Below are 22,392 nucleotides of genomic sequence, written 5' to 3'. Positions count from 1 at the left end.
TATCACTCATATACATGTGTTTTTGCACTGCTATCTATCTCCCCCTCTGCTTTAACATAATGGTATAATCCCATGTCCCCCTGTGTGATTGGCTGCATGGTGTGCCCATCAGTTCTGTCTCTGTCCTCAGGTTTGTGAGCACAGTTAATGAGAAATTGGGGATCCTGCTCTCATTCAATGGGAATCAGCTTTAATGGTTCACTACCAAGCATCAGCTCTTAGAGCCGGCTCTTTTGCAAACAACACATCACTAGTTTAGATAGTTTGACAAATCCCAGCAGACACAGTCCTGCATCAGTTAGACACTAATGGAAACCAGATTTGAGTCATCTGTTGAACATTTGAAGAATGCTGACCTGAGTGTTTCCAGTTTACAATGTGGATTATCCAGTCCAGAAGATAAAGCTTTCACTCCTGAGTCCTTCAGGTCATTGTTACTCAGGTCCAGCTCTCTCAGACTAGAGGACTGGGAGCAGAGAACTGAGGACAGAGTTTTATAGCTTCTCTCTAAGAGGTCACAGAGACTCAGTCTGAAAAGATAATAATAAGAAAACAATTAGTAAAGGATTAGTCTTCTTAAGTAACATTGATTTATATTTTAATGTAATTGGAGCGCTACTAGTGGGTTGATCAATCCTAAACTGACAGTTGATATCAATGAGGGTATTGGTATCAGATCAATAATAGAGTGATAGAATTGATACTACATTCAATACTAAATTGCTCCTGCTTCATCAATAATTCAACATCTACACAAACACTATTCCTCGCACACTTTGCTCCTCCCCCTCATCCCCTGCTCTTCTGTGATTTGTTGCTGTGCCATCACATGACTCAGCAGCACTGAGCATACACATGTAGGCTGCAGTAAGTGAAAAGGAGCATCCTGTGGAGATATTTTACAGCTGTAAATGAAAAGACTGAAATCTGCTGTATGTATGAAGATATTGTTTACTGTGGTAACACCACAAATTAATACACATTTATGATAATAAAAATAAAAGAGGCAGAGGGAAATCCCTCAGACAGATCCAGACCCTCAGCATAGAGACAGAGGCCTTTCAGAGAGGACAAGAATATCCAGGTAGCTCATGTTAGTGATTAAAGTATGTTATTCATAATATATACATATGTGATTCTGCTAATGGTAATTTTGCTTGAAATGCAGCATTATAAATGTAACAGAATAAGTGAGAAGAATCATTCTGTAATGGTTGTGAATGAAGTGCAGTAATGACATGAACAGGAGGTCTTTCTCAGGTCTGTTGCTAATAGTTAATCATCTATAATTATGATCATATATAATTATAATCAGTGTAATGAATGAGAAAGTATGAAGTTAGGAAGATGGGCTGTACTGACCTGAGTGTGAGGATGAAAACAAGAAGTGCAGTAGAGCCTGTTTAGTTAGGCTGTGTGATACAGGGAAGTACTGAATGTACCAATAGGATGAAGTATGTGTAAATGCATGTTTGCATGGGTGTGTGTGTGTGTGTGTGTGTGTTTGTGGCTCAAAGTACATGAGAGAGAGAAGTGTGTGAAAAAGTAATTGCTCCTTAAACCTAATAATGGGTTGTGCCTCCCTTGGCAGCAAAAACTGCAATGAAGAATTTGTGATAACTGACAATGAGTCTCTCATCACTGTGGGGGACTTCAGGTCCAAAAGGTCCTTTACAGAATAGTTTTAATGCAGCCACATAGGAGGGCTTTCCAGCATGAACAACCTGTTTAAAGCATCTCAGCTGGACTTTGTTTTAGCCAATCAGAGGTGGACTTGCTGGTGTGTTTTGAATCATTGTCCTGCTGCATAACACAAGTAAGCAGAGCTTCAGGGCACAAACTGATGGCTGGACATCTGCTCTATATGATAAAAGTACAGAAGGTTCCTTTAAAAGTTAAAAGCATCAGTAATATTGGCCCTGTGTTTACTGCGTATCAGATCAATACCAAATATTCCAGATCTAAATATATAGATATATAGATATATAGATATAAATTGCCCACTGTAGCTCTGTAAGGGGCTTAAATGCAATATAATATTGGGCAGTATCAAATATTACATTTCTGTTCATCTAAGTGTAGTTATTTATGTTGTGGGTTATTTGTATTTTCTTCATATTTTTCTATGATAACATTATAGTGGTTCACACATTTGCTTGGCAGATGAAAAGTCACTGGTTCAACACAAACATCAGGAAGAACATCTGGGGAAAAACTGCCAAATCAAACATGGAGCTGCTGCTGTGGTGAACCCTTGTGACAAGAGAGCAGCTTAAAGTCACTTTATACTTCATAAACTACTGAGAGAAAAATGAGCTGCTGTAAAACTATATTAAGAATTATGTGTGCAGAAAATACTACTAGTAATAATAATGTTAATGTAATACACCACAAAATTCCAGTCTTCTCATGTTTTTGGTCATATTATCTTAACCTTTAAAAGACTGAGCTGCAAGTCCAGGTTTGTATGGATAATGACACACATGCAGAGGTGGAAAAGTACAGACATTCTTTACTTTAGGTGAAGTTCAGATACTTGTGTTAAAAATATATCCTGCTACAGTTCTCTACCAGTGTAGCCTGTACTTTTTCACTTTTACTCAAGTAAAAGTACAGCCTGTGAAATGTACTCAGAGGAAATATGTCTGTGTAGATTCTCAGTCATCCAGGTCATAGTAGTCTCTGGAGCTTGAAAAAGGCAACTGGACTTCTTTTTGTTTCTTGTTTCACGCCCCCTTCACACCTGGGCACATGTGTTCACGCACATGATCAATAGAGGGTCATAACCACCTCCAGGGGACTACGCCCACAGGGGTTTAAATACCTGGGGCTCTCCACCATTTGGTTGAGAACTGAAGAAGCCTTTCGGATGAGAGGTGAAACGTCTTGAAGAAACAAAAAGAAGTCCAGTCGCCTTTTTCAAGCTCCAGAGACTACTCAGAGTAAGAAAGTAAAAGTATCTCTTTGGAGCACATTTCTTTCTATTGTTGAGCAAAGCTAACTGAACCTTGTTCTGTAGCTGTCTTACTGTTTTCAGCTGCTGGGAGTGAAGCAGAGTGGATGAGATACAGATGAGTGACTGACTGATGATGATGATGATGTTTGATGAGGAGGAGCACATTAGAGGTCTGCTTCACAGCTAAAGCTCCGAGTCTGAATACACAGGTTCCTCTCAAATGTTTGTTTTTTCCTGAATAATAATTCATAACATTACAGTTTGACCCATCAGAGGGCAGCAACCTTAATACAATTATATGAATATGAATCCTGAAATAACTGCAGAAATGTTGATAAAGGTTTATTAAACACACACATTAGATGTTGGTGTTTTGGAGCATTTTCATGAAAGATCTACCAACCAGTGTTTTTTCTTGGTAGTTTGTGCCTGAAGTGAGTTCCTCTTATTGAAATTTTAATTTGCATATCTCTGTCAGACCCCCCCCCCCTCCACCATCCAGCTGCCCCTGAGTTATTTATCTGTTCATTTCTGTCATTTTCTCAGTTACTGGCACATGCAAATATAGACTTCACTGCTTGTAAGCAGCTGTTAACTACATGAAAACTGGAAGCTTGTTCAAGGCTAAAAATCTGGATTTAGATGAAATGAAAATTTAAAAAAACCCACTTTAATAGAGATTTACAATTAAGGACATGTCAGGATATAAATTAAAGTATTTGGTTAAAAAGATCTCAAATCAAATCACAAACCACATGATCTGACCTGAGTGTCTCCAGTTTACAGCGGGGACTCTCCAATCCAGCAAGCAGCAGCTTCAATCCTGAGTCCTGCAGGTTGTTGTTACTCAGGTCTAGCTCTGTCAGCTCACAGTCTTCTAGTTGAAGAGAGGAGGACAGAGCTTCCCAGCTTCTCACTGACAGGTTACAGCTGCTCAGCCTGAAGAGATATAACATATAGTAGTGTTGTTCTGATGGATGATGGTGTCAACAATGGTAAAAGTGATGGGATATAGCTCATCAATTTTTTAATCTAATTTCCCTATTAGTGCATCACATTGATATTAGCATTATTCTGAGTCATAATCAATTAAATCTGCTTTGATACAGTTTCCTGTTCAATCTTCCACAAACAACCAACACAGACGTATCTGAATGTCAACAGACACATACTTTGAATGGGTGTGTGTGTGTGTGTGTGTGTTGAGTGACAGTGACCCATCAGAATAACAATCAAATAAGAGAAAATAGGAAGATATTTCTGAATGCTGGGCTGATTTTTATTTAATTATTTTTAAATCAGAGTTTAATGTAACTGTGCATTCACAGAGATGCTCCTTTATCTCATCTCCTTCACTTGTTTCCTCCACTGTTATCACTGTTCAGCTGATATCCAGCCAACATATGTTCAGTAATTAAGAGGCTAAATCAGAAAGTGGTGATTGTCAACATGAAAATGATTCTTCATGCTGGAAGTCACTCATGTTTTTTTAAGATAGCAATACCACAATGGCAGCTCTTCTGCTCTCAGTCATTGACAATGACACAGGGGGAGGGCAACTGGACAACTGGACAATGAAGCAAATTGCCCAAACTTAATACAGTGCTGTGAAAAAGTATTTGGCCCCTTACTGATTTCTTAGTTTGTTATACATTTGTCACACTCACATGTTTCAGTTCAAAGAAATTTTTATATTAGCCAAAGATAACTGCATTTTATATTTACTCACGTTATTAAATAATGAATTCTTCAATTAAGTGAAAGTAATAAATTATATCAATTATCATTTAAAAACTACATGTTGTCTAATATTAACAATGGTTAAATTATTAAAATTTGTTTGCTTATTTGAAAAAATGGAAGTGGGACAAATACTAAGAAATCAGGAGGTTTTCACACCACTGTATGTATCATATGAAGAAAGTAATTTCCTGTTTAAAGTGGATTTAAGTTATTAAATGTTTATGATAACTTACAGAACTTTGTTGGAGGCTTTGACCACTGGCAGCAGCCTCAGCAGAGCCTCCTCTGAAGCAGAGTATTTCTTCAGGTCAAACACATCCAGATCTTCTTCTGAGGACAGTAAGATGAAGGCCAGAGCTGACCACTGAGCAGGAGACACTTTATCTGTGGAGAGACTTCCTGATCTCAGGGACTGTTGGATCTCCTCCACTAGAGAACGATCATTCAGTTCATTCAGACAGTGGAACAGGTTGATGCTTTTCTCTGCAGACAGATTCTCATTGAGCTTCTTCTTGATGGACTGAACTGTTTCCTGATTGGTCTGTGAGCTACTTCCTGTCTGTGTCAGAAGACCTTGTAGGAGGGTCTGATTGGTCTGCAGTGAAAGACCCAGGAGGAAGCGGAGGAACAAGTCCAGGTGTCCATTTGGACTCTGTAAGGCCTTGTTCACAGCACTCTGGTAGAGGTGTTGCTCTGTCTTGGACGTTGTTTGTTGCTCCTCCAGCAGATTGACTCCAGAGTTGATGAAGGTCAGATGGACATGAAGGGCAGCCAGAAACTCCTGAACACTCAGATGGATGAAGCAGAACACCTTGTCCTGGTACAGCCCACTCTCCTCTTTAAAGATCTGTGTGAACACTCCTGAGTACACTGAGGCTGCTCTGATATCGATGCCACACTCTGTCAGGTCTGATTCATAGAAGATCAGGTTTCCTTTCTGCAGCTGATCAAAAGCCAGTTTTCCCAGAGACTCAATCATCTTCCTGCTCTCTGGACTCCAGTGTGGATCTGTCTCAGCTCCTCCATCATACTTGACCATCTTCACTTTGGCCTGAACCACCAGGAAGTGGATGTACATCTCAGTCAGGGTCTTGGGCAGCTCTCCTCTCTCTCTGGTTTTCAGCACATCCTCCAGAACTGTAGCAGTGATCCAGCAGAAGACTGGGATGTGGCACATGATGTGGAGACTTCGTGATGCCTTGATGTGGGAGATGATCCTGCTGCCCTGTTCCTCATCTCTGAATCTCTTCCTGAAGTACTCCTCCTTCTGTGGGTCAGTGAACCCTCTGACCTCTGTCACCATGTCAACACACTGAGCAGGGATCTGATTGGCTGCTGCAGGTCGTGTGGTTATCCAGAGGCGAGCAGAGGGAAGCAGGTTCCCCCTGATGAGGTTTGTCAGCAGCACATCCACTGAGGTGGACTCTGTAACATCAGCCAGGATCTCAGTGTTGTGGAAGTCCAGAGGAAGTCGACACTCATCCAGACCATCAAAGATGAACACAACCTGGAAGTCTTCAAAGCTGCAGATTCCTGCTTCTTTGGTTTCAGTAAAGAAGTGATGAACAAGTTCCACCAAGCTGAACTTTTTCTCTTTCAGCACATTCAGCTCTCTGAAAGTGAATGGAAACATGAACTGGATGTCCTGGTTGGCTTTGTCTTCAGCCCAGTCCAGAGTGAACTTCTGTGTTAAGACTGTTTTCCCAATGCCAGCCACTCCCTTTGTCAGCACTGTTCTGATTGGTTCATCTCTTCCAGGTGAGCCTTTAAAGATGTCTTCTTGTCTGATTGTTGTTTCTGGTCTGTCTGGTTTCCTGGATGCTGTTTCAATCTGTCTGACCTCATGTTCATCATTGACCTCTGCAGTCCCTCCCTCTGTGATGTAGAGCTCTGTGTAGATCTGATTCAGAAGGGTTGGGTTTCCTGCTTTAGCGATCCCCTCAAACACACACTGGAACTTCTTCTTCAGAGCAGATTTAAGTTCTTGTTGACAGAGTGAAGCAATGTATTCTGAAAATGCAATAATAAGCTATTAAAATGAATTATTATATATTAAGTAGGCCAACATGTTGGTCGATCTGTTGAGACATTAGTAAATATTTTATTTTTGCAGCAGCTTAAATCTTCAGAGAAATCCTCTTACTGCTCTGCAGACGGTCAGCCAGCTCCTCCTGCTTCATTCTCCTCAGGAAGTGCAGTGTGATCTTCATAAAAGCCTCTCTGCTTCTATTCTGCTCTTTATCTTCACCCTCCAAGGCCGTGTCACCCTCCCCATGACTCTCTAAGCATTCTGGGTAATCTGGACTCAGAACCTTCTGGATCTTCTTCAGCTCCTTCTTCACAAAAGTGATGATGTTGTCCTCCAGCAGCTGGAAAAGAATACTATATGAACGACCCAATCAGACTGAATCATAGAGCCAAACATCAGATCCATGTTGGACACAATGATAATCCACTGATCTACAGAAATGCTTCATAAAATGGAGTGAAAAGATGATTGCAAACAGAATATATGCAAAAATAGTTGTTGTACATGTACAAACCATCAATATGGAGTCCAGCTGTGTTTGATGCTGCTGGGCAGACTGACCACTGGGAACCTCTGAGCTCTCCTGATCCACTCTGTGAAGGAATCATGAAGAATTAGCTCTCATCCACACAGGGACCAACACAAGCTCAAAGTCCATGAAGTGATGTTTGGATGAAGAGTGAAGCAGATGACTCCCTGTAGCAGCAAAGCTTTACTAGCCCTCAGTGATCCCACTGAGAATCTACAGCTCAGTCTGCAGCTGTTCACAGCTTTCAGCTCACTGTGGTTTAGTCCTAACAGCTCTCACCAACTCCTTCACAAAGATTTCCTTTCAGCTGAAGCGCCCTGGAGTAAGACAGTCTCTCTCTCTGTGCTTTCACTGCTGAGCTCCCAGTTCTCAACAACTTCCTCTGAGTCACTAAAACACTATAGATCGAATGCACTGTGTGAAATGATTTGCTTTGGAAGTAGCACTGATCAATTCCAGCTCTGCTTCCTTTCAACAAATGCCTGCTACTCTTTGGAAATGTCTTTAGGAGACTCAGCATTTCCTTCCATCAATCTGTTTATGAGCTGAAAAATAATCAGTGTGATCTTTTCTATCTCTGCGTATTAGAGGAACTAATACATGCTTCTACATTTAGAAGGCCTGACTGCAGTATTCTGCTCTCTGTTCTACCTACAAATGTTAGAAATAGAAACTAGAACTGATTCAGAACTGCATCCAGAATGCTTACGAGGACCAGAAGGAGAGAAATGGTTCCACCTATTTGAAGTCCCTACACTGACTGCCTGACAGTTACTGATTTGAAAATCACTCCACTGTTTTTACTGTTTGAAACCTTCATGCTCACATGGAAGCAACGTATGAACCATTACAGCCCCTCAGACATGTGAGGATAGAACAATGATCCATAAACCTTCATGAAGACAAACGTGTCAGCAGGACATCAAATACAGACTCACAAAGGTGTCTCCTGTGTTTGAAGCACAGCTCAAAGGAGCCCCCTGCTGGAGCAGCTGCAGTCCTACAGACACTCAGCCTCTTCACTACACAAACACCTCCTACAACATCCATTCTTTACACTCTGACTGCTGTGTTTGTGCAACAAACTCCAACACACACCGCTTCACATATGAACACAGAAATGTGTGTGAAAAAGAGCTGAGCTGACATTAAACATGATGGAGAATTTATTCAGAAACACTGAGTCAGGAACAACATTTAGACACACATTACCTCTCTGCAGGAGGAGGAACACCTGCTTTAAAGTCAGCACCAATGCCCTTTGAACCGTCGCTCTTTAAGGACACACAGGTGAGTTCAAGTCCAGGTTCAGGTTCAGGTTCAGGTTGGTTCCTGTGAATAATGATGCAGCAGTGATGTGAGTGCTGAGCTGTGACATGGAGAAGAGTCATGGACAGTTAGAGATGGTCATCTCACCTCTGACCTTTGGTCTGGCTCTGATGTTCCCCACACAGAGTGTGGGGAACACACTCCAACACAAACCACTTCACATAAAAATGTCGTTGGTGGAGTTCTTAACAAATTTAAGGGACAGCAGCAGTTTGAGTCACTGTTTGCTTTTGGGCCAAAATTTTTTTTAAAAACTTACATTGGGTTAATTATAACACTAAGTCAGGAATGTTGATTAACTTTACAGAGACTTATTGGAAAACTTGAATGATAGAACAAAACATAATTACAGCAGAATAAAATGACATAGATGTGAATTGTGTTGTTTGTTCAGTCTAAATAATATTTAACCATAGCAGTTCAATTCTCCAGAGCATTGTCAAAAATTAACAGAGAACTCAGAAATAAAAAAATAAATCCTGTATCTTTAAAGATGGGAAAATATTTTGGGAAATCAGATGGACAAAATCTGATTTTTTTTCTTTTAGTCTTTATTACAGTTACTGTAAGAATTAGATGACTGATTCCTAGGAAAAGACAAAAAGAAAAAGGGTTTTGAACCTGTAACAGCAAAATAAATTATCTAGCAAATAGATACCAATCGATGAAGGTGTGATAATGAATAATTATCTTACGTAATGTGCATTAAAAAGCTATATTCTGAGTATGCGCTTGCAAATATTCATGATTTTTATGTTTCGTGCTTTGGTCCAGTTGCTTGGCATTTGTTTGTTTATTTTTAAATTGCTTAATTTTTATAGAAAAGAAGGGGCATTTTGAAAAATATGAGTGCTTACAATCAGTAAGCTTTTGACATACTTTGTGTTTTTTTTTTCTTTTTTTCATGTTTAACTGCCTGAGACCTGCTCTGAGCTCTCTGTGAAAGTGTGATCTGTCTGAAACAATGTGTGTGCTGACTTTGTTAAGTATAAACACAGATAACAGAACTCAGTGGTTTAGAGAGAGCATTTTGGAGCATGTCTGGTTTGTAATGACTCATTGTGCTTTAAAATATATTATAAGCATGCCATTATTGTTCTTAAGAGTTTTTGATCAATAGGTTAATAACCATAGGGGTATTAGGTTGGTTTCACACCAGAAAGGTTTGAAAAAGGAGGGAGTTGTTGGAGTTTATTTTTTACCCAATGAATAAAATGACAAATATTTCAAAGTAAACTCCAGTAAATTAATTAAATAGTGGCTGAACCAAATAATAGACAATTAAATACTACATTAGACAGAGCGTGACAGATAGATAGTGGCAGACTAACTTCAGGCCTTTTTGGAGATATGCTTATCTTATTTATGAGCTCCTCTGTCTCTCAGAAGAATATGTTTATCTCATCGTCAAAGGTTTTGCCAAAACATGAACATCTGTGTCTAAGGAGGGAAGGGTGTGTGAAGGTCTATGGAGAAAGATAACTGTCAAAAAGGTGTATGCACAATTCTACGAAGGAGTATTAGGGCCACATTTAGAAAAAAAAATATGCATTTTGAGAATAGAGTCAAAATTTCGAGAAAAAAGTGAAAATAGTATTTTGAATATAAAGTCGAAATACTATTTCGAGAAAAAAGTCAAAGTTGTCATTTCAAGTCAAATAATGGCCACGGCTGCTATACCCTCTACAAAATGCCTTGGGTACATGAAGCAACTTTATCAGCTGTCTTAGGGGCTCTACACACGGGGAGCAACGTCACTTCCTCTCCATTCATGGAACTTGTATGAAACGATTGTGGCCTGATCGCACAAGTTCCATAGGAAATGAATGGACAGCATGTGGTGAGCCCCTTATTGTGACTTGTGATTCTGCAAATCCCCGCTGTACTGCATGAAGGTGCAATCATCGAAATCCTTGCATATAACCATTGCCAGTTTGTGTGGGTTTCCTTCTGAGCCGATGCAGCTTTCTGTACATCTCATTACCATCCTCATAGTCATCACTACGTTGTGTTTATGTACTAAAAGAGAAATAAATTCCTTGTTACTAAAACCAATTTTAAAGTATAGTTTCGCTAACTCATAATACAAGACATTCTAGAGGTTATAGTAGACTTGGCGTAGCAGGTGTTTGACTTGACACGACTTAAATCCACTACTTCTGTGTGGACATGAATCCAAGTTTGTGGGTACGAGTAGAAAAATGTTGAAATGACGTCACAGGGCAGCGTAATCGATCCACCATTATACCAAACACCCGGTCCACTGTCCTCAGCCATCTTTGAATTTGGAGCATGCTGTGTTTGGTATAATGGCGGATCAATTACTCCACCCTGTGACGTCATTTCAACATTTTTCTACTCGTACCCACAAACTTGGATTTGTGTCCACACAGAAGGGAGGAGTTCGTTCTCACAGAAATTAGAGTTGTATTCACAAGACTTTGCACTCACAGCTTTTAGATTCGCACTCACAGAAAAACAATCCTAATCTGCACAGTTTCTCAATTATGAATGCAAATGTAACAATTGTGCACACACCTTTTTGACAGTTATTTTACTCCATATAGGTCATCACACCCTGTTGCTAAGGAGAATAAAACTGCAGAGTCATGATTAGGAATATGTGAGAGGGGAAGGTGTGTGTTTCTTTTATGGAGCTTTTATTGCTGATTGGAGAAGCTTGCGCCATGATGCTGGAACCAACCACTGGACGAACCAATCTGAGAAGGCCAAGTCTAAACCACGGCTCTCTCCATCTGTTTTTGAACTGATAGCATTTGTAGTATAAAACTGTTTAGCTTAGAGCGGCGCTCTTTTTTTTTGGGGGGGGGGGGGGGGGGGGGGGGGCACAGGCAGCTGGCTGGGAAGGCCTGTGTCTCTCTGAACAAGATTTGCACACATGTACATGTGATTTCTCCTGATTCTTTGATGTATTAAATGTTATAATTTTTTCATTAAAGTGTTTCAGGTGTCGTCCTTCAGAAATAAAAAACATGCCCTGAAAAAGAGCTGCACTGACATTAAACATGATGGAGAATTAATTCACAGAAACTGTTCAGACTCAGTCAGTTTCAGTATTTGGACACAGATTACCTCTCTCCAGCAGAATGTCCTCCTTTAACAATAATATGAAAATACTTTGACCGGTTGCTCCTTGAGGAGGCAAAGTGGGGTTCAGGTCCAGGACGATCTGGTTTCTGATTGACCCTAAAAAAAGAAAAAACTCAGATCCTCAATAAAAGCCTGCCAGCATATAATTTTAGACTCTTACCAACATTAACTTACTGTTTGTCAGGTGACTCAGTTTGTTCAAATTTAGAAATGATATCCTTCAACTTGTTGCTCTTCCTGGATTCACATTGTGGTTTGAGTTTGTCCTGGATCCTAACAAAAAGATCACATCTTCAGTAAAAGCATCACTGTGTAAAAACAGGTGATATACTGACATTAACTTACTTTTTGTCAGATGACTGTTTTTGTTCAAAATAACTAATTTTAGCTTTCACAGAGCTGAGTTCAGGTTCAGGTTCAGGTTCAGGTTGGTTCCTGTGAATAATGATGCAGCAGTGATGTGAGTGCTGAGCTGTGACATGGAGAAGAGTCATGGTAAGTTAGAGATGGTCATCTCACCTCTGAGCTTTGGTCTGGCTCTCATGTTCCCCACACAGAGTGGTTTTAGAGGGAGGGACTCCCTCCTCTCTGTCCTCACACTGATCCATGCTGCTGAATTCACATCAGCTCACACACACTTTCTACCTTCACCTGCAGAGGAAACACACATCAGCCCAGCACACACACACTGATTCACTTTGACACTGTGACGTGTACTTAAAGTACTGAAAGTAGATCCTGTTACACTCAGTAACATGTAAGCTGTACTTTGAATCTGCACAGGCTGAAGTAACTGTAGCTGTGAAAAAGTGTCGAGCAGAAAAAAGAGAAACAACCTGCAAATATTGAAATATAGTAGCAGAACTTTAAGAGAACAAAGGAGTAAAGTACTGCAGTAAATGTACTTGGATACTTTAACTGTGGATTTGTGTTGGTGTTAAATCTGTGCTGGATGTAAAAACCCATGTGAAACTCAGTCATCACTGAGGTGGATTTAATGGCAGAGCCAATAAAGACAAACTGGATGGTCAAAGGAAAGCATCAGATTATCTGTGGCTGTGACATTCAGCCTCTAACAGCTGATCAATAATAATGTGTCAGCGCTGCAGCAAAGGGAAAGAATGGCAGAGAGAGAAGAGGACAGATGGAGGAGAGCACAGAGAGGTGGAGGAGGAGGAGCTGATGAAGATGAAGCTGAGGAGAGGCAGATGAGTTTATGATGTGTTCACAAAGTCATTCAGCATTTGAGCACATGCTCAGTTCCAGCTGACCTGTGTCTGTAAACTCATCTCAGTGGTTACACAAAGTTAGAAAGCAGCAGCAGCTCAAACTGATGGATTGTGGGCTTTTCAGGAGCCGCTGCTGACAAAGCAGCAAATAAACATCATCAATATTTCATCTTTAAAAGGACATTTCTTTCTGTCTGTGACACAACACTAAAGAACAACACAGGTGTCTGCACTGATGCCTGTTCATAATTTCCCCAAAGTTAATAAACTGTTTGGTAAATGTTCTTGTTGCTGTTATTATTCTTCACACATCCTGTTATTGATCTGAGCACATTCAGCTCTACAACTACAGGATCAATGATCTGCACTCAGATGGAGGGATGTGAGTCCATCAGTGCTGAACTGTGACAGTCCAACCAGTTTAACCTGTAACACAGCTGCATTCATACCAGCTCAACACTTTCTATTTTATGTTCAATACAACACACACAACCTCTGCAGCTGTTTTTGTGTACTGCAGAGAAACTATGAATTAAATTATAAAAATCCAATGTATTTAACAGGAACATGATGTTAACATTTTATTAACAGGATTATACTGTGTAACTCTCCAGCACACTGTTTGTTCCTGTATATCAAGCATTATATCCTGATTGCTTCAAGTCTCAAAGGAAGAGAAAATACATGTTTTTCTTTTCATACGTTGCTTGTGTGACAAATTTATGACAAACACACAAAGGTCAAATGCAAAGACTAAAAAGAATAACAGTTCAAAACTTTACACACTGACAGAATCTGTGATTTATTCATTTTTTAGTCATTTTCCAGAGAATATGAATAATAATTCAAACTTTTCTTTCATTAAAGGTTCATGGTTCAGTGAAGTCATTTATTATCAATTGTGTTTGACCTTTTTAGATCATTATCACAACAGAAACTACCCAAATGACCCTGATCCACAGTTTACAAATTCTGGACATTTCTGGAGATTTTGGTATGACATCATCACACTTTAATGATCACATTGATGTGACCTGAGGTGCAGTGAGTTCAGCACAAAAAGAAGCTGAATCAGTGCTTCAGTTTACAACAGTCTGTTTTTAATAAAGCATCTGTGCTTCTTCTTGAGTGAAGTATGTGTACCTTTGCCAGCTGTGGGTGCTTTTTGATGGCTGCCATATTGGATTTTTTTCATACCAGCATACCATGATCAGTGTTTCTGCATTCTCTCACTGATGTAAGTGGATGTATCAGCTTTCCTGTGCTGATACTCGGCGTTAACTTGAGCTGGTGCTCCACAGCTGTAGACTCACACACTGATAATTTCAAACATCTTTGTCTTCATTTCCTTTTATTATTTGTGACCGACAACAGGTTCTCGTCTCTTTGGTTGAACAGTATGTGCAGCCTAACTAAACATTGTAAATGCTGACATACCTGACACAAATTACACGGTCAAAAACTGTTGCTCCTCCACCATTAATGCCCCCAAATGAGCAAATCCCTTCACATATAAAGACAGTGACTCATAAACTAAACATCTCCGAGTGTGCAAACAGATAATACAAAGAAAGAAAAGAAAATGACTCTTACAGTGGATTTACAGTAACAACAAATCTGAGTTCAGCTTCTGATCATCAACTAACTCTGCTGCTGCTCTTATTTATGGACTCTGATGTACACAAATATATCGATCTCAATACACACACACACACACACACACACACACACACACACACACACACACACACACACACACACACACACACACACAGTTCCAGCTGTGAATCTAAAGTGAACTATGGATGAGCTGGTTTTAGTCCACAGCCTGATCATGTGATTTGTTTCAAAGAATGATCCAAAGTTTGTCCTGAAATCAGAGCTGAGCATCCAAACCTCACAGAGCAGAAACAAACAGTAAAGTTCCTGAAGACAAACTGTTAAAGGAGGAAACAAAGCAAACTTACAGTTTCTTCAAACAGAGCAGAAGAAGAAGAAGAAGCTCCACACCTGGACACCAAACACTGACACACAGGTGAGCTGATTCCTGGAAGGAGGCGGGACTCCACCTGAAGCAGCACAGGTGGGAGGGGCTCTGCAGGAGCAGCAGGGCTGGTTCAACTTGTTTAATCAGACTGTGGAGAGGGGGTGCAGTGATTTAAATGTCAGCTGCTGATCCTCCTGTGGTTTAATGTCAGGATGAGCCACTGGATTTTAAAGTAAATCTTTGAGTATTTTTCTGTTTTTAATCAGCTGAGTGTGAACTTTGGATCACTTTAATAATAAAAACATGCTGATGATGTCATCATGAAGAAAGTCAAAGTGACACTGAATGTAAAAATGTGTGTTTGGTGTTTGTGTTGTGACTGATGGTTGTTGGCTCTCCTCCTTTGAACCTCCATGTCTCCTGCAGAGCTCAGCTGATCCTGCACACACGTCGTCTGGACTCACATCTTCACTAATCTGACTTTTACACACTTCACAGTTTCTGTTCCTGCTCAAACATCAAAACAGGAAATATGAACAATAAATGTGATGAACAAAGGTCGTCTCTGCTCCACCTCATCATTACAAAAATAAAACAATTATAACAAAAGTGTCTCCAAATACAAGAAAAGTGACTTTAATGAAGACAAATCAAAACAAGAGCTCCACTAACAGCTTTGTGTGTCTGTGTGTGTGTGTGCATCCACACCTTCACTTTATAAATATGCCGTCTGACTGGTCAGACCTGGAAATGTTCCCACCTCTTCTTTGAACATAGATGAGTTTGTAATAAGAAGGTTTTGTAAGTGTTGAATTAATATTGATGTAGATGGTAGTTATGAAGAACCTTTGATGCTAAAGCAGTGACAATATATAGTGGGTACACATGGGGTTACGTCCCCAAGAAGGCTGAGTGGTGAGGGTGGGGGGGTAACATAAGAGTGGATGAAGGAACCTGAGGAGGCTGTTTGGGTTGGTTTGAAAAGCTTTGTTGTCTAAAGGGAAGCAAAAATTGGCTTCAGGGAGCGGCAACACCCCATTTCCTCTAAACTACAGGTTTCCTCCAGGAAGTGAATCCACTGATGTTTCTATTTTTGCACAGTTATCAACCATGATGCAATGATTTTGATCTTTGATATTAATGCAGAAATCATTGAGCTTCTTTGAAATGAACAAACTCACCTGTTCATACAAACTCAATTCTTTCAACACAGCATCATGTCAGTGATCAGCTGATAGGCTTAAACAGTACAGCCTGCAGTCCATCTTCATCAATAATTACTCTTCACTGATAATCAAATTATGATTACCTGCATGAAAATCTTCCTCTTGAAATAATCTTCATTTTTATATCAATTTTATAATCCAAATGTCTCAGTAAAATGATGAATACAAACAGATCAATGTTGTTTGTTGGAAAGGTCACAGTGTGGGGATGAACCAAGGCCAACACTTTACCTCAGAGGAATATTTTGACATTTTGGGACCAAACAGATCTCGTCTTACATTTTACAGCCAAGAAATCAAATGAGTAGAACTTGAGCCTCCCGAGCCTTTCTGTGTGGAGTCTGCATGTTCTCCTGGTGTCTGCACAGGTTTCTGTTTAGGTTTCAGTGCTGTGATTGGTTGAACTTCATCATCAACAGTTCATTGTTAGACTTGTGTGACCGCGTGGGGCTTGTTTCTGTTTGGCTCCAACATTCAGACGCTGTGATCACAGTGAAAAACATCAACACATCATTAAAACTACATCAGATGATCCAGATGAGTTTCTATCAGTCTGTAAATTCCTGAGAAAGACAAAAAACTCCCTGAAAATGTCTGATTATCATTTCCAAACAATAACTGCTCATTGATTTGATCACAGTAATCTTTCCTCATGGAATCATTTGGACTCTTTGAGCCGAGACTCTGAACTTCAGTTTGATGGATTTTCTACATTTAATGGTCTGAGATCATTTTATGATGATATTTTAGAGCTTGTTAATATTTCAATGTGAAATGCTGCCAGAACACATTCAGACTCTGTAGCAGCTGTTTCAAAAACTCCTCAAAGATACACACACCATTTCAAAATCTTCAGATTGTTTTTCTTGGCTCAGCAGAGCATGCAGATATATTTATATATTTGTTTAAGCTGCAGAAGAAGAAAAGCAGGAGCAGCAGTTGAGATTTTTGACAGTAACATCATCCTTCAGATTCCCAAACATCAGACTTTAATGTGAAAAGTGAAGCTTCAATCTGGCCTCCTTTTCTCAGCTCTTACTTTGAAAGTCTTTGATTTTCCTCTGAATTTCCCTTTCCCAGGAATACAGCAACATTTCTCTCCTTTCCTTCCATCTTCCTGTTCAGGAGGCAGGAGCTTAAACTCAGATCCTCCTCTGAGCTCTAACATGTATTTGCTGCTATCAGCATCCTGTTGGATTGATTACAGTGTGTGTCAGTGACAACTGTGTGGCACAAATAGAGTCTTATTGTCATGATTTCCACTTCCTGTTGTTTCATTTCATTCCTTTAAAATCTTTGTGTTTGATTGTGTTACGTTTCGATCCCAACAAGTAATCAACTCTTATGGATCATTAAGTTTACAGTTTTAGTCATTTGCTCTTAAGTGTGCACAGCCCGTGTGTCACTTCCTGTTTACGTCTCAACGCAACAGCAACACCCGAAGGAGCAGCGCTAACCCACAACTTTCTGATTTGGAGTAACAAAGACATCTTCTACAAATGGAAATCTCTGTTTGTGGAATATTGGTTTCAGAACATCATCATATGGGTTGAGCAGTTATTCAATAGTGAAGGACTTTTGCTCAGCTATGAAGAATTTGTCAGAAAATGTAATATCCCTGTAACTCCTGGAGACTATGCCAGGGTATTTGGAGCCGTCCCCTCTGGCGTATGTTTGCTTTTCAAGGGCCAAAAGAGGCTCGATGCTTTCGACCTCACCTGTCTGTCTCCAGCAGACACGCCTGTAGGGAAAACCTGTCTTTGTGGTCAGCGAGCAAATAGCAGAGCTAGAAGAACGTTTGGTCTTGTTAAAAACTGAACACAGAAAAATAACTCTGGATACTTCATAAACTTTCTGATGTTAATGTCAAAATATCATATTTATTGTTGCAAACAACAAGACAGATCGCACAAATAGATTTTGTGAGTCATAAAAACAAGAACTTTGCAGAAATGAACCCTCTCTGAGCTCACAAGTGGGCAAAAATGGAATGATTTGTAATAGTTTAATTTGAGCACATTTGGTTTCCACTGTTGTAAATATTCCTTCATAAGTCGGTACTGTGTGAATATGTGAATATGGACCTTCACTTTGTGACTGAGGGAGGCACAGCAGATGTGATCTCATGAATGAGCTCAGATCGGTCACTCTGTGTCTCCACACAAACAGAAAGCATTGATGTTCAGATTGAACTCCTCACTGTTCAGTGATCAGTGTGAGTGACAGCAGCAGGGAAAGCTCCATTCACTCTGAGTCTGTATTTGTAGTGGAGGTGGAGGGATTTAAACCTCACATGATGAGATGCTAGCAGGCAGAGCAAACATGGAACGCTGTGACCAAGGAGCCGACATAGTACAGGAACATCTGTGCCGAGTATGACCTGGAAGTCCCGAGGTACGAGCCCACAGGGGGCGGAGTTTAAAAAGACACCCAAAAATCACAGAGAAAAATGATGCAGCAGGCTGGTCTATTTTGATGACATTTCATTGGAGCAACTGAAATCATACTCAGTAGTTTGTGTGGTCCCCATGTGCTTGCACGCATGCCTGACAATGTTGGGGCATGCTCCTAATAAGACCACAGATGATGTCCTGGGGGGTCTCCTCCCAGTTTTAGACCAGGGCATCACCGAGCTCCTGGACAGTCTGAGGTGCAGCTTGGCGGCGTTAGATGGACCTAAACATAATGTCCCAGAGGTGTTCTGTTGGCTTTAGGCCAGGCAAGCATGGGGGCCAGTCAATGGTATCAGTGACTTTATCCTCCAGGAACTCCCTGCATCATCTCACCACATGAGGCCGGGTATAATCATACAGCAGGAAAAACCCAGGACCCACTGCACCAGCGTGGGGTCTGACACTGGGTCTAAAGGTTTGCATCCCAATACCTGATGGCAGTCAGGGTGTTGCTGCTGAGCCTGTGGAGGTTTGTGCGTCCCTCCGTGGATATACCTCCCCAGACCATGACTGAGCCATCACCAAAGCGGCCATGCTGAATGATGTTACAGCAACAATGTTGTCCACGGCTTCTCCAGACCCTTTCATGTCTGTCACATGTGCTCAGAGTGAACCTGCTCTCATCTGGAAGAAGCACAGGGCACCAGTGGTGGACCTGCCAATTCTATGGAAAACAGCAGCTGGCTTCACGGTGCCGGGCAGTGAGCACAGGGCCCACTCGATGACATTCGGCCCTCAGGCCACCCTCATGGAAACTGTTTCTGATTGTTTGCTCAGAGACGTTCACACCAGTGACTGCTGGAGGTCCTTTTCTATATCAGGCAGTGCTCGTCCTGTTCCTCCCACAAAGGAGCAGATACAGGATCTCTCTCCGTCTCTATTAGAGCTTCAGTCAATGTTCAGCACATTTTGAACACATAGAGGGATTTTCTCTGCTGATCAAACAGGAGAGTCTCACTGATGTACGGTTTAATCACAATCACTTTATTATTCTGACACTGAACAGACTCACAATCAAACTAGAAAACTGAAGTCCAGGAACAGGAAATGATGTTCCTGCTACATCACTGAAACTGTCACATTCAGCAAATATTGCTGATCCAAGTTACACACTTTGACTTTAGTACTGTACAGATTCTCTGCTGAAGCAAAACATTTGAAACCTGCTGAGCCAGATCTGACTAACACAACACAATAAGGTCATGCAATGAAGTTACAACAGTGTAACATGTGCTCCATAGTCAGGAATTTACATCAGCTGGTGATACAGGAAGTAAATTTCACAAAATATATTAAAAAAAATCAATGTTGTCAAATAATGAAATTTCTCTCTAGTTTCTAAAGGATCATTTAATTGTCCAAATGCCACCACAGACAAGTTAAAGTCTAGTTGTGATTTCATCATTCTAACAGCAGTAAAATAAATGTCAGGATGAACTCTGGCTGCTCACCAAACTTGTGTTCATTGGACAATAATGTGTGAACGTCTCTGAGCAGTTTGTAAATTGATGTTTTGGGTCAGTGCAGCTCAGTGATTCCTCTCTGATATCACAGTTTGTCTCATCTGCAGCAAACTAACTGCAGCTGACATGAACTGAATCATCTGAGCTGAACTGAGCTTCAGAGAAACACAACATCCTGATATTCACTGTGAAGCTTTGAGTGGAAAAAGACAGAAAAACAACATGTGGATCCTGGAATAATGGCAGCTTCCATCTTTAAAGGACTGAAGAGGAAGAAGTTTACAAGGAATCATTGAGAACAGTTTCAAACATCAACTGATTGAATCCATGAATCTGAAAACGTGTTTGTGAGTGAAAGAGACAGACATGTACAGACTGAACTATCTGTTCAACAGTCAGAGTTTCTCTGACAGGAGGACACTCTTTACACTCAACTCAGCACAGAGACACTGAGGAACCAGGAAACAAATCAGAAGGCCAGACTGTAAATCCAGGGTAAAGAGGTTCAGTGAATGTGGCGTTGAAGGTGTGGAGGTGGATCAGAGTGTCAGAGGAGACTCTGTAGAAGGACAGAGTGCCAGCAGGACAGTCCACATACACTGCTACTCTGTTAGAGACAGAGGAGGAGGAGGAGGAGGAGGAGGAGATGGATGTTTGTCTGTTATTGTGCCAGACAGAGTAACCAATATAATCAGAGCAGTACAGACTCCAGGACTGATCATTCCTTCCAAACCAACAGTCATATCTGTTTCCTTTCCTGCTGATTCTTCTGTAACTCACTGATATATAAACTCCTCCTCTCCACTCGACCTCCCAGTAACAGCGACCAGTCAGACCATCTCTACACAGCAGCTGAGGATACTGATCAAATCTGTCTGGATGATCAGGATATGACTGAACCTCCTCCATATGTGTCACCTTCCTGTTGTTGTCAGACAGTTGTAGGTTTGTGTTCACTGTGTTTGTGTTGATTGTGAGTTGACAGGAATCTGATGGAGAGAACAAACACAATCCAGCTGCAGTTATTGATCCATCATCTGTTCATTGATTGACACTTTGATGATGACTCCTGACATCAGAGATGTGAATGAGTGATGTGACAGTTTGAAGATGGTTGAATGTGTGCTGCTTTGTTTTCATCAATCACATTAAAAACACACTTACACTTCCTCAGACCTGGGATCAGCCATCGGACTCCAGCAGGCTCCACCCTGAATGGAGGAGGGGGGTCAGAGCAGCACAGTCTCTTTCAGCATGCACACATGGACATTACATCGCTCTCAGACACACACTGTTAGACACTGATTTTCAGATTGTGTCCTCTTTGTGTTTGTTCTAAATGGAGAACATCAGTGACTCTGTGAGCTGTTAATTAACAGCTCTGGAAAAAAATACAACAGGTTTGTTGTATTTTTCTGCATGGAAATGATCACAGAGGGACCTGCTGACTTTTTGTTTTCCTGTCCTTGATGTGCTGCTACTTGGTCTGAATATTAATGATCAGAGTGGATCAATGATCAGATCATTATTGCAGTGCACAAACAAAGGCAGCAGCAGTGAACTAAAAAGGAAGCATCTGTCACTTCACTTTTCATTAGTTTCTGTTTTTGGATTCTCCTGCTCTGTTTCACTCACTCTGATTCTCATACTCGTCTGCTTCACTTTGATTTTTCTCACTGACTTTGATGCTCAATATTTCAGATTCTCCTAACAGGAACATGAGCCACTGGAAATCAATAGAAAGGCTCATTGATGCTCATTTATTTATGCAGCAATAATATTAATGACAATAATGCAGTGAAATCAGCAGCACTGATGTTTATAACTGCCTCTGTCTCTGGATCCCTGGGGGTCTCTCCCTGGGACCACTTTTGACAGCATGTGACTGAAGTGCTGGTTGGCTGCGTGGCCACCATGCAGGCTCCTTCTGGAGCTCTCAGTGCCCTCGTCTGCCACAGCACACATCCCACAGTGCAGGCTGCAGGCTAACAGGACCAGCAGGTGTCCTTGTGAGATCGGCTTTACAGTCAGAAACACCCCAACAGATGACCTGTTTCCTCCACCTGCTCCACCTCTTTGTTCCTTCTGCTTTGCTTTTTCTTTGATTGATTATTTCTTATAATCATTTGAATGATATTTCCAAGGTTGATCAGGATACCTCTGTGGCACCTACAGCTGCTACCACCAAAGTTAGCTCACTTTGACTGCAGTGGATTTTTCCTTTGTTTTCTACTCGCCATCATCACAAAGTCCAGAAGATCAATTCACAATTCAATCTTTGAGCACAAACACGTGTTTCAGTCGTTACTGTCAGAAGCAGCAACACAGCAGTGCAAA

At 40.8% G+C, this 22,392-nt stretch overlaps 1 pseudogene; it reads right to left on the bottom strand.

The window, feature by feature from the left end:
• The window catches only part of LOC115798510 (uncharacterized), a 198,229-nt pseudogene that overhangs the window by 104,942 nt on the left and 70,895 nt on the right, over nt 1–22,392 (bottom strand).

This window comes from Archocentrus centrarchus, chromosome 2 (genome assembly GCF_007364275.1).
Source record: "Archocentrus centrarchus isolate MPI-CPG fArcCen1 chromosome 2, fArcCen1, whole genome shotgun sequence".
Lineage (NCBI taxonomy): Eukaryota > Metazoa > Chordata > Actinopteri > Cichliformes > Cichlidae > Archocentrus > Archocentrus centrarchus.
Note: the sequence above shows the minus strand (reverse complement) of the source record. Positions and strands in the feature narration are given on the sequence as shown.